This window comes from Poecilia mexicana, unplaced genomic scaffold (assembly GCF_051168715.1).
Source record: "Poecilia mexicana isolate PSO_F unplaced genomic scaffold, ASM5116871v1 scaffold_20, whole genome shotgun sequence".
In the NCBI taxonomy this organism is placed as follows: Eukaryota; Metazoa; Chordata; class Actinopteri; order Cyprinodontiformes; family Poeciliidae; genus Poecilia; species Poecilia mexicana.
The window spans coordinates 5,313,766-5,327,780 of NW_028263389.1; positions in this window are offsets into that span (position 1 = coordinate 5,313,766).

Sequence of the window (14,015 nt, forward strand, 5' to 3'; positions counted from 1 at the left end):
TTTTTCTTTTCTTTTGAACAAAAAGTCTGTTTTGTTGCTTCTGTTTTCCGCTTGTTTGGGAAAGGACGTTTCCTCAGCTGCTGCCCTGCATCAACGTTGTCGCAACATGAACCAAGGCCAAAGCTATTACACCAGAGGTCAGTGGAAGTCATGTTTTTGTGGGTTTGAAAGGTGTTTTTTATTTTTTTTATTTTTTTTTTAACCTAGTGTCAGCCAGTTTAGGTCTGCAGAATTATGGATTTTTTTTCTTTTTCAATTTCTTTACTCTAGTGTGTGGGAGGAGCAGGTTGGGGACTACAAGACGTACAACAAAATGAACATGATCGGGCCACGGCAGCAAAGAGCTCTGACGGATGAATGGAGACAGAAAAGCTCAGTGGAAATGGTGAATTAATGCTTGAAAAGCAGCTCCAGTCTCCAAATTAACAGATTTGCAGCTTTTATTTGTTAACATGCACATTCGCTCAGTCCCTCCAGTGTGTTGCGATGTTTCTTTTAACTGTTTACGGACTAAAATGACTGATTTTGCAACACCTTTTTCAAAATGTTCCAGCCAAATTTTTTTCAAGCTGTACTTTTGCCATGACGATGTCTTACAAAAAAAATTGAAATTGCTGCACATAACCATCCCCCAAAAAACAAACAGGATTTTAACATAGTTAACATTTAAAGTGCAAGTAATATTCTTAAGTACTTTTTAAAATACAAATTAAATCATATCAGTTGTTATGAGTTGTTAAAGTGCAAAAAAAGAGAGAAAAGAAATAAATTCTGCTTTGGTCATTAAATTTGACATGAGCATTTATTTTTTAAAAAGGTAAATGTTACAGTTTAGTGTCACACATGCTGTGTGAGACAGGAAGCTGAATTAGAAGGATAAAGTACAAAGTCATTGTTTTATTTGCAAAACTAGATCAATTTTAACATTCGACATCGGTTACAATATTCAAAGTTCAGTTTTTTTTTAAAACTCAAAACCAGCAGCTCTCCCTTACTTGTTCCAATAAAATCGTTTTCTGTCGTTGGCAGTTCAGTTGTAATGAGTAAAATGAGTTGGAATCTGTATGTGTTAAAGTAGGATAATCAGTCCTGCTGAGTCATGCAGAGAAAATCCTTCGTCATATTTCAAATTGGTGAATGGCCCAGAACTAGACTGCAAGTTTAAGGAGAAAAAAAATCTAATCAAATCCAATCACAGAAATAATAACAACCAGTCAGCTGGCTTTAAAAAGCAGACAAAACCGCATCCATAAAAGACACAACATAACAAATGGACGTGGCAAAAAGAACTGTAACTGTAAGTATCCATCCATCTGTCCCGTAAACCAGATTTATCAGTGGAGGGTCGTAACCGGAGGCTCAGCCCCGCCGTCAATGAGCGAGCGAACAACCTACAGTACGTAGAGGGTGATTACAGAATGAGTGATATAAGCGATGCTTATCTGATGGATTGCTGCTTTGACAGCAGCAGAAAACCGAGGCAATCAAGTAAGAGGCTTTGGTGGAAAGTCAGAAACCAGAAATTGAATCAAAGCCCCAAACACAATGTTTCTACATCTTTTTTTGATTATTTTCTAAATTCCTGTTTTCAGACTCCCTCATTAAAATTTGTTTCTGTTGACTTCAGTTTTGAGTCGATGAATGAAGGTTTTTCAGCGAATCTTTACTGACAGAACAATTTCTACAATTCCCAGAAGAAACATTTGAAGTCAAACACCAAACAGGACATTATATGTAAATAGGTTATCTTCTTATTTCAGTGTAAAAATGATTAAACTGCTTCTTTTTTTTAGTTTGTTTGTAGCATTACAGCATAAAACAATTCTCTTTTCACTTCTTATACCAGCTGTCAGTGCTTTGGTTGCCACTGACACAGTTTTGGATTTGTTGCTCTCAGATATCCAAAGAAATTGCCTTTCTCCTATCTTTCCTCTTCTGTTCTTTTTCTCTAAGTAGATATGGGAATATGACAAACAACAAACATCACCAAGCTCTGGCTGGAACTTTGATAAGGCATAAACAGAATTTGCTATGATGCAAATAAACTGTGTTTCTGATAGTGTTGTTGTACATTGTCTTACAAAAGTATTCACAGCTACTAAAGTTTTTCTTTTCTTCACATTTTTATAGTTAAATGTCACAACTGCAACTGTTTACGTTTTTGAGTATTAGTATTATGACTAATACAATAGTAATTTATATTATGTAAAGTGGAAGCATTAGCAGTTTCTGATACAATGTGGGTGGCTGCCCAGGGCGGCTTCTCCTCTTGGGCGGCATGAGCTGCCACACTGATAAAGAATTGTGCAGTTTCTTGATTTTTATGTACAGGCTATGACCACCCCTAGCGTAGGCTTTTTTTTTTTTACATATATAAAACTGTGGAAAAATGCGATATACGTTTATATTAATTACTCTGATACGTTTTAAAAAGACAGGAACCAGATGTCTTTGCAGTTTGCCACAGGAAGATCAGAATCAGAGCAAACTTGTGGAAGTAGTGTCCAGAGAACGAGCTTTTTGACCCACATGCAAAATTCAAGACACCTTTAAACATGCAACTGGAGCTACAGGGGGATACTTAGGTCAGTGTTTCAGATGTTCCCCATGCTTTAACACACCTGATCCACATTTTTGCACTTCAGCAAAAGCCCTGTTTACGAGCCGTCGATTGAAATCAGACGGCTCACTTTGGACTTGACTCGGGTGCAGAACACAAATCATTTCACACTTCCCAGATGTTTTTTTTTTGTTTGTTTTTTGCAGACAGGAAATATAGAGGCTGCTTTATGTTGATTCGTCACATTTACCCGGAGGTGAAATTCACTAATCGTTGTGGGTGAAAACATTGACTGTGCCACCAGGACTTCTACAGGGTGCTGTAGCAGCTCCAGATGTACAAGAGAAAGTCAAACAATGCGCTTCGTCCGACTTGTTCGAACCAAACTTGTGTGGGTGGACAAGTGTTCTCAGCAGAGGGCCGGGGACTGAAGGAGATAAAGCACTTTCCCGCACACTCCTGACAACTCGCAGAGCTGGCGGAGAGCTGCATTGCCAACAAGTTTGTCAAGCGATTGAAAAAATAACGTTGGCTGGAAGTCAAAGTATTTAAAAATTCAGTATAAGCACTGTACAGAATTAGCAGAGGACGCCACGAGGCCCCTTCTTCCTAATCCGACACTGATAGGTTTTCAGAGCTCATTTCTACTGCTAAATAAATGATTTGCATTCACATCTTTTAGGTCGATTGTGGCAGGGATCTAAAAGGAGGGAGCGCCGGAATCAAAAGTTTATACTTTTTAATTGCCTCTAAAGTCTGAAGTTTTGGTTTTCTTGTTTCCGTTTACAGAAGGTTGGACGAGCGCCACTTTCAAGCCGCTCCGCTCTGAGCGTATTCTTAAATTATGCAAATTTTTTCTTTTATTTTGCCCTTTTCCTGCAGCGAGCCGTTTTTAGACGGCGCACTGCTTTCGCGCTGATCAGAATGACAGGACTATTTGATGAAACAGCCCCGCGCGTTTGTTTCCCATTGAAAGGATCAGTCCTGATCATTTTTGGTGATCCCTCTCCCTGACTTTTGAGCACCAGCCCTGAGAGATGCGGCTCCGGGTTTCATTTGTCGGTGTCACAAGCCATAGCGGGTGAAGGATCACACAGATGGGGAAACAATGAGGTGCTAAGAATAAAATAAATAAATTAAAAAAAATAAAAAAAAGAAAAGTGCAATGGTAACAGGTTAATATGCATTTTGTTCCTCTTACAGGTTTCTTGTTTTTTTCTTCTTTTTTTTTTATCAGTGCAGACGTAGACTGGACTGATCCATCTGATCAACTAATTTGCTGAATCAGCTGATTGTGGCTGACAGCTTTTCCTTTTAAAAGATAGCTGTGAGATGTGCCAGCACCTTGTCTAACAGCGGGAACGATGTTTTTCAGGAGGGGTACAGAGTTACATTTCATATAACATTTTCCAATGAGCTCAATTTTAATCTCATCTAATAAGGTCAAACAGAACTTTATATGATTTTTCTCCATCAGTAACCCTCCTCTTGCCTAATAACCCAATAAAATACACTAAAGGGGCAGTATTGTGTAAAATAGATTTTTATGATGTTATTCCTTCATGGAAAACATACTTGGAGTGTTGCTTTGATCCTTCCATGCATGTTTGAGAAATCCTTTAATCTCCCATGGCAACCATTCAGCTGTGGAAAACGCCTGGGTGGACCTAGTCCCGCCTTCCAGACAAAGCTCCTCCTCGGTGCTGCAGTTTTCAAGCTTCAGAGTTTCTACTCCCCCAACTTCTCCACACGGCTCCTTCAGACTAGCCAAGAGCAATTAGCAAACACCTGATGGAACTGTGCATCAGCTGAGCTCATTGTACGAGCTACTTCTCAGTAAAAACGTTGATAAAGGGTTAATAGGGGAGCGATGTGATGACTTCCTGAAGGCGGAGATTCAGAATGAGCAGGAGTTTTTAAAGCAACAGAGGTCCAATTTCAAGGCATTAAATTCCAAAGTAAAAGTCATATTTGTTATATATAGCAATTTTTAGCAACTTTTTTAAACAACATAGTTATTTGATTGTGCTATAAAATGACACTGTGTGCCTGGAAAACAAGCAATACTTCCCACTTTAAAATGATGAAACGTAGAAAATGTTTCAGGTGACTGTAAATCTAGAATTAGAAGCGTTTGAGATTTTTAAGATACATCTCTAAAGGACTGTGCAGTGTATTAAAATAAAACTAAAACAAAAAAAAGAGGCCATTCTTAAATGTTTTAAAGCTCCATCTCCCCGCCCCTCCCCTGTCTCCCTGTATCGCGCATCCCTTTTAATTAAGATAGAAATGAGTAAGGGTACGGCTTTCTCCATGCAAATGGGGTTCTACTTGCAATGCAGCAACCCAAATTTGCATTTATAGTGTTTCAGTGAGCTTGTTTGGTTGCGTGTGTTTAATCATCAGGGGTTTTTCTTGGAAAGAAGAGGCTCATTAAAGTCTTGTAAAGCCTTATATTGCTGTCAGCGTTAGTCAGTGCAAACTAGAAGAGAAAGCATCTCGAGGCCAAAAGTTTTTGACGAGGCGGACCGCGAGCACGCGCCTGGGCCTTCCCCACTTGTTCCGACTGAAGAGGCTCCAGAATGAGTGAGATTTATGACAATAATTTGGCTGATACAACAGTGGACACAGAGAATGTAAATAACAGCTGGAATGATTAATTTACCCCCAAAAAGTGACACGCAGGCAGCATGTCAAGTGGGGCGGTGAGTCTGCGGAGTCAGATTTCATTATCAGAGGAATTACTCTCCCCTCTGTTATTATGATAGTGATAAAGACCAGCGATAGGTTGCTGAACTTCTACCGCTCCTCTGCTCTGCTTTCCGAAATTGAATTAAATCTGAAGGGGAAAAGTAAAATCAAAGATTTTTGGGAATATATTTTAGCAGAATCTCATTTTTAGTCCTCTTATGAGTACCGTCTAATGTCTTCCAGCTAATTAAATATTTCACATTAAATAGCCAGTGTTAATTAATGGGATTTCGCTATCACTGCGGCGCTTCGTGGATGTCGCGTGCGAGCTAAATGACTAAACGTGTTTACATGGCGTTATTTCTCAAAGTAGCGCGTTGTTTATTGTAAGCTGTCGTCTGTGTTCAGTGTGAATTATTACAGCTGTTCTGTCCCCACAGTGGATGTTCTCTCTAAATTCATAATTCTTCCCAGACAGCTGAAGACACTTATTGGCCCAGCGTTCAGACCGCTGCTCGTCTTTATTGTCTCCATCAAGCCGCAGCGGAGCTCCCTCATATCTCGGCGATTTCAAATACGCTTCAAGCTGTTGTTTGGCAGCTGTGCTGTTTAGGCCTTATTTGTTTTCTGTATCGTCAGCCTCAGTCTGTGACCGTTTTCCATGCATGGTTTTCAAGCTTTGTCACAGAATAAAGAACTGCACACGGCAGGATTGGTATCTAGCCTGCCTCACCGAGTCGATGTCTCACAAAAACCACCGAAATTTCATTTAAACTGCAGCTGCGAGTCTTTTGGTATGCAGGTACATCTCAAAAAGTGGGAGTCTTATTTTTAAAAGTTATGTATTTTTTGTCACTAATTTAAGAATATGAATATTATGTAGATACATTATACATAGAGTAAAATATTTTAATCATTTATTACTTGTAATATTGATGATTATAGATTGCAGACAATGAAAACCCAAAATTCAATGACTTAGAAAATTAGAATACTTCTCCAAACCTTCATCCCTGACCTGTCTGCTGTGTTCCTTGGTCTATTTATATTGAGACTGAATAATGCACAGGTTAATTCAATTTGCTAATTGGGTGAGACCAGCAGGAAATTGATAGACCTAATTTCACTCTGGGTCATTGGACTAAAACGACCCTAATGCTTCATGCCATTCTTAAATTTTTTTCTATTGACAAAAGTTATAGTTTTTACCTTTCTTCCACTTTACCGTTATGCTCTAGTTTCAAGACACATTTTGTATCTCCACCGGTATCTGTTAGGCTTGCAATTCTGTTTCTTACTTCTTGTCTTATTTTGAAATTATTATTTTACAAATTTTTTTTGCTGTTTTTAGAGCCTTTATGCCATTTCTCCATACTTGTTTTGCAAAACTCTCTGTTGACAAGTTTTCTCACCCTCTTTCAGGTGTTTTCCTTTAGTTCCACCCGTCTCTCTCAATTTCTACGAGTTTCATCATTCCTTTTGACGTTTTTCGGAGACTGTTAATATTTCAAGCAGCTTTTTGTTTATTTCTCCTGGTGGTCTACTGTGTAGGACCTCTGCTGTGTCTTTGAGCGACCCAGATCTACTGTGGTTACCTTTACTTCCCCACAGCAAGGATGTCACCAGTTTGGTAGTCGCCTCCAGGCTTTCTGGGATTATCTTGCACGTTCCTCATGTGGATCTGTGTTTTTGTTTTCTTTAAGGGAAGGGGGGAAACATTTAAAATAAGACTAACCCTAAAATTGGACATGGATATAATAAACAACTTTACTTATATGAGTTTCATATTTATGTCAAAGTAGTTTTGGATGTTTTTTTTGGAGACTGTTCATATTTCAAGCAGCTTTTTGTTTATTTCTCCTTATAGATTGAATAGATTTACTATATATACATTTATTAATGTTGATCACTATCATTGTTTTTCTGTTATGTTTTGGTCTACAGAATCATGGCAAGGATTGAAAACTTGTAAGTTGCCTAGCTTAGTCTATTTTTAAAGGAGCTGGCTGTTTACAGAGAGCTGGATCCAAGCAGTTAGTGGAAGGAAAAAGTGAGGAAGAAAAAAAAAATCAGAGATACTGCGATCTTTAACAAATTCTGATACAAGGCACATATAAGAATTTGGGGAAGATGGGATTCATGAGGTGTGGACCACAGCGGGAGTCAGGGCTGCAATCACTGCTTTTTTTCTGTAAGTCTGCACCTTTTTCGAGCAAACTTTTTCCTTCTTCTCTACTTTCCGATTAAACTCTTGAATACAAGACTTTGAAAAAAGACAATCTTCTTTGTGGAGGGTGTCGGTGACTGCCAGGTGTGCAACATCATGTGTTTCAAATCAATTACCACATGCTGTCTTTGGCCACACAAAATACACTGCAATAATAATAAAAAAGATTTTAGAAGGGCACTTTTTTGTACAGTGAAAAAAACAGACTCTCTAGCACCTCCTAGAGTATATCTGTGCACAATACAACATGACCATTTCACATTTTCTTTTTAAACACAATTTACTTTATTTGGTCTTGTGTAACGTTCTAATCTTTTACAAAATTGAGATTTTTGAGCTTTTGAGATTTTTTTTTTAAATGTAAGACCTAGCCATTATAGTTATTAGGAAATTATGACTGAAATATATCACCACATGTCCATGAGGTCCATCTCTTTACATTTTACGAGATCCACCTATGCCTGTCTAAAAATGTAAGAGAATAAAGTTAAGTAAAATGAAGCGATGGGTCATAAAGGAGACCAAAAATAAAAAACACTGCAGTACACTTAGAAATTGGCCAGTCCACGCCATGGGAGCAACGGCAATCTGGCACTGGAGGAGCATTGTAGCTTTTAATAGCAGCTGGGAGCTGATGAAGATGGGATGCAGTGTGTGACGGCGGCCCACAATTCCACCTGAGAAAAGGAGAAACTGGAGAAGAGGAGCAGAGTAGAAGGAAAAGAAAAAAAAGGAAAAGGAGACTCTGGAGAACTTGAAAATGACAGCAAAGGTCAGGCAGCTAAGTTTCTAATGAGCAAAAAAATTTAAATGAGCATAATAGTAATAATTACAGAGCAAAACCCCTGATTTGAGTTTCTCTCTAAGGAAACATGTTGCATTTCCAGCACACGCTGGTAGTAATCTGAATCCCATTTGCTCTTGTTTCTAAAAAATTTCTTGAAGGGAGGCCAACAACTTGAGCTGAGTCCACAGCAGACCCGCTGGGTTTTTGCTTCATTTGCATTTGCAATTTGGCCGTCAATCATACCGCGGAGTTTCCTAGTCCGCAAGGACGATCTTGTCTATCAAAATGAAGACATGCTGACTTTAACCCTCCCGAGGAGTCAATGTCTAATTTACGTGCTTGGATAGAATATCCAGATGTATCCGTTAGGGAGGAGAGAATGAAGTTTAAGCTGAGATCCTGCAGGAAAGTACGATACGGCAGGATGTTCTGATCGCTAACTTTATGAAGTACACTGACTGTGCAGCTTACTGAGAAACATATGTTCTGATTTACAGACCTGAGTATCAATAATATCTTACATTAGATCTTGCAAAAGTGCTCATACTGGTTAAACATGTTCACATTCAGAAACGTTTCAGTTACAAACTTTGGTGTATTTTGCAGGTGCTTTATATGATTGAGCAACAAAGTTGTGCACAATGGTAAAATCAAACATTTGTGAACAAACAGCATCATGAAGAACAAGTCCCTCACCAGGTCAGTGGAGAGGTTCACAGCTAGCTTACATTAGTTATAAAACATCAGTAAGGTTTAATCAGAGAACCAAACCAGATTAGATCAGTGGTGATTGGTGATGCAATGAAGACATGTAAAGATAAATGTAGAAAAGAAAAAGTTGGACATTGCCAAAGAGTTGAGACTGAGATGAAGATTCACCTCCCAGCAGGACAAGGACCCCAAACATAAAGGGGCAGAACTACAATTGAAATGGTCTGAATATGCTTCTGTGGCCTAGTTAAAGTTTAAATCTAAGCTAAAGTGAAAATCGTTCTCAGTTTGAGCTGTTTTGCAAAGAAGAGTGGACAACGTCGGCTCTGGATGTACAAAAGTCCTGCAGCTACAAGTGCAGTGAAAGGTGGCATTTACCCAAGTAGAAGATGCACAAGTTCATGAGATATTTGCATATATTTTAGATTTTGAATCATAAAAAAAATATGAAAACCATGTGTCATTTACCTTACACTTACACTTGGTCTACCATATTATCTCCAATAAAACTCTTTTTGTTGTTGCAAAGTGAGTCCAGGAAGATGAAAGGCAACTGTGAAATGGGTAAAAAAAAAAAAAAAAAAATTACCATGTGAACTTTCTTCAAAAACATGTCCTGTCCAGCAGTGTGACACTCAGAAATGTTGTGCGAGTTCCAAGAAGAAACCAGAGAAAAGATCAAGAAGCACATGGATGAAAAGGGGGAAAGGTAGCATAGAGAGAACACAAGTCAACACCTTAGAAGTCTGTTTCTAAACCTGCAAAAAGAGAGAGAGAAAAAAATCAAAAACTGGTAAAAACCACAGCAACAAACACATGGATATATAACACCAATTATAACATTACTGAAACAAAGTGTCATGTCAACTTGCAATTAATAACTAGTTGTGTAACCTCAATCGACGAGAAAAAATAAAAAAAGAAGATACAAAAAGATGACCTTCTCTTCTGCTTAACAGTCCTGCCGCCCCGTTTGCATCTCAGTCTGCAGATGAAGTTTCATCTCTTTGACAGCCAAGCTCCAGTAAGTGACAGTGACATTGACTGAAGTCTGATCCCTCCACAAAGCCGAAAGAAATGAACACAACAAAAGCCCGAGCCGCAGCTGAGACAGCAAAGTGAGAAGAAAATCCATTGCGGATGTCTCTATATGAAGAATATTGATGCGCTTTAGTTAATCTCTGGCAGCATACCAGCTCTGGAGGTATAAATCAATGTTTGTAATGACAGCCGCTCATTTTTTATAGTATTAAATTGTACGAAAAGAACCCAAAACAAAGAGAAAAAAACAAGGGAGTGTTGAATCTCCAGCTACAGCTCATTAACCGTTTCTTCCTCCAAGCAGAGACCTTAATGATTCAGCAAACCTCTCAGCTCTCCTGTTTCAACACTTTTAAGCCTGTTTTGTCTTATTAAAAGATTCACTCTGTTGTCCAAACTCATGTTTTATTCCGTAATTTTAGAGGGAAGAGCTGCGCATTATGCCGGTAGTCATCGAGTCCAATAAAATTTGTTAGCTTTGCTGCTGTTTCTTTAATAAGACATGTTTTATATCCGGGTACGGAAAGCCGACATATGGAAAATAAATCTCTGCAGCGGTGAGACGGAGTGAAAACGGCGCGCGCTCGCTCGCTCGCGGTGATTTGTGTACTCGCTTGTTTTTTGTTAATTAATTTCCCTCCTTTTGGCTCCCGACAAGACGCATCCCGTCAGCCGCATTATATCTCTGCTGTGCCACTAACCTGACATGAAGGCCATTCATCACCCGAAGCAGCCCGGCCTCACAACAGGTGGGGTCGCATCAGCTAATAAAGCATCGAAGTGACGGGAAAGGCGTCCGCGCGGACCGGGGGAAGCCGCGCCACGTGAGGACAGATGAGTTATTGCTTCACTTTATCGCTTCGGACAGTTAGATTATGATATCTGTAAATCTGTATTCCAGCGAGAAACATCAGAGAAGAGAGAGGAGATCTGGAAAGTGATGCAACTAGGGTGAAATATCTCAAGTTGCCCAGAGACTTTGAGTCATGAGGGAATAGGGTTATTTTCGGAGAAAGAAACAGAAACTGATTGCCGTCATTGATAAGTGAATGACTCTTTTCCAACCTCTCTCGCTTTCACCCAAAAGTGTTTGTACTTCTTTAAGTTTTTTTTTTTTTAAGAATTTGTCATGTTTAAACATGAGTTTTTACCAAAAATCTCAAAAGAAATAGTTCATGATCAGATTTGATAGAGCATATCTGTGACAGATTTTCAACAGTCATCATGCCACTGGTTGCCAGGTTGATTCAGGTCTGGACTTTGACTGGATCTTTAATGATACTTTACTGTGGAGACGCTGTGTTGACAGTGAGGTACAGTAGCTTTCTGCTACCAAGGACATTATGAAAGTGGGCCAAAACGTTTACCTTTGGTCTCATCTGACCAAAGTCCTTGCTTCTAAATGTTTGTTAATGCTAGCGTTTAACATTTTCTCAGATTTGTAGGACTGAAGAATTGAAATACCAGTTTGCTTGGGTGGAGATGTGTCTTAGCAGCTTTGTGGTTGTGCCATGATCCTTTCACTTTCAGATGATTGGCAGCGCTAAGCTCCTCCTCCTCTTGGCTCTGATTGGTTGTTTCTAGTTTGACTAGAAGGCAGAGGAACTCGATTTTTTTCACAGATTATCTATCTCATATCATACTGTGTCACGACAGAGATAGTTTCAAGTGGGGGCAATACTTCAAAGAGAATGTACAAGGACCAGAGGTCTGTAAAAATGTAAAGGACAGCAAGTTTATTTGGAAAAACTTAATGTGACAGGATCCAGTTTTTGGTGGATAAAAGGAGAATCCACTAAAAAAATTTTGTTTTAAAGAGACTCCTGCTTTCAGCAGTATAAACCATGATTCAACTACACTGTAACAAAGGCATATATCAACACTACATCTTGCCTGAGATAGACAGAAAAACTGTTATCACACTTCAGCTTTATGCAGATGTGGGGTCAGATCAACCACAGCGGTGACTTCTATCGGAGTGAAGGTGCCACTAATGAGCTTTGAGACAAATATGTCAGTGAAATCAGCAAGATCCTTTCCTGGATCATCTGCAGTTGTTTCAGCACCGCGGTGCTTAGCAGCCCAGACGTGTCAGCCGTTGTCAGTGTACAACACATCATGTGGAGGAGAAACAGGAAAAGAATGACAATGGACTCGTATATGCGACTATTTGCATACATTTTTCTAATAAATCTTCAGTTTCTGAAAAAGTGGAATAAAAAGAAAAGATTGATGAATGGTAAAATGATAAATGGCTGGCAAAGAGCTTTATCAAGTCAGAGGACTCTAAAGTGCTCCACAAATGTTCATCTGCACCAAACTTTGGACTAGAACATACCGGAGAATCAACCAATGAAGACATTGAAAGTCCTGGACTTATTAAAATCCAGATCTTTCTTACCTTGAGGTAATGTGGTTTGGGGGTAAGGTGCCAACTTTTCCCCCGGAAAGAAAACAGATTTCTCTCTTTTTTTTAATGTATAAAACAATGTTGATGTTTCATGTTTAAGTGAAAGTAATCTGCCTTATTTTTCAGAAAAAAAAAATAGTTAAGGCATGAGTATGTAAACATTTTTGTAAAATATGGAATATTTGCTGGAGCGTTCTAACTTTTTCACACAACTGTAGATCACATGTTTGTTCATCCTGGTTAAATAAATATAAAAGTGTTTAAAACAAACATAGTAACATTACACCAGGAGTTACCATCAATTCAAAACCAACATGTCAAACACACTGCCTTCAACCTAAATTAGAAGCTGTATCAAAATGATCTTCTTTCTACTTCTTTCTCTCAGAACATTGACGTTTGCTTGCTCTTTGTTTTACTGCACACATATTACCTGCTGGGTCCCAACTCACCAGAACCTTGTTTCCTGAGAGGAGGCTTCACCTTCCTGTTGGGTTAAAACAGACACGTTCCCCAGCTGACAAGGCCAGGCTGCTGATCTTTAGTTCCTCTGTTGGTGGAAACTGCTCCAAAGGACCGATAACTTATTTATATCCTACATAATGAGCAGCAGTATTCTCTTGGACAGCTGATTAAAGACAATCGTGACTTTGGGAAGGTAGTTAGACTGGAATGTCGGCAGTAAGAGGACGGAGCTTGTTTGCCTTCATGGATCTGTAGCCCTTCAAGGTCAAAGTTCAAGGTTTCTTCGACAAAAATGTATCTACAGAAATAGTTATCTGTGTCTGCATACAAAGCATACAAATTAGGACACTTTCTTTGATACATTTTAGTGGAAAATAAGATGCAAGCGAGTCTGTGGAATTCATAACAACGCTAGTGATGAACAATGCATTGAGAGTTCAACAAATAGTAAAACATTTTGGCATCTCTGGATGGGATTCGACCATCAATCCTTCAGCTAACGCCTGGTTTTCAATTCAATAAATATGAAAAGGAAGCAAAAAAAAAAAAAAAATGCAGACGTGACAAATTAAAGTGGAAAGAAAAACCACAGAAAGAACTTAAAACAGTTCTGGGCATCGTCTTTATACATGCAGTACCTTACTAAAGTATTCCTACCCCTTGGAAAACCACCAACACTTCAGTTTATTTTATAGTTGTGATTTAAGCAACAGACTAAGATGACCTTTTGCGTATATATAAATATTTATACATTTGTCTGCATTTACTCTGATACTCTTAAATAAAAATCCGGCACAAGACAACTGACTTGAGGAGTCATCTGTTTCAATCCCAGTTTAAGAAAAGTTGTTCTGCTCTTTTAGAGGCAATTTAAAGACTATAAGGGATCAAAACAGGATGCATTGTTGGAAAAAAACAACAAAACATTAAAAATTGAATTTGCAGTTTGCCTCAAGCCATGTAGAAGAGACAGCAAATATGCAGACGAAGGCGCTCAGGCCAAAACTGAACATAAGACACGTTGGTGGAGGAGTCATGCTGTGGGGATGCTTTTCCTCTATAGGGTCATCTTTTCATGCGAGAACATTAAACACACAGCAAGCGGTATAATGAAACAATGCAA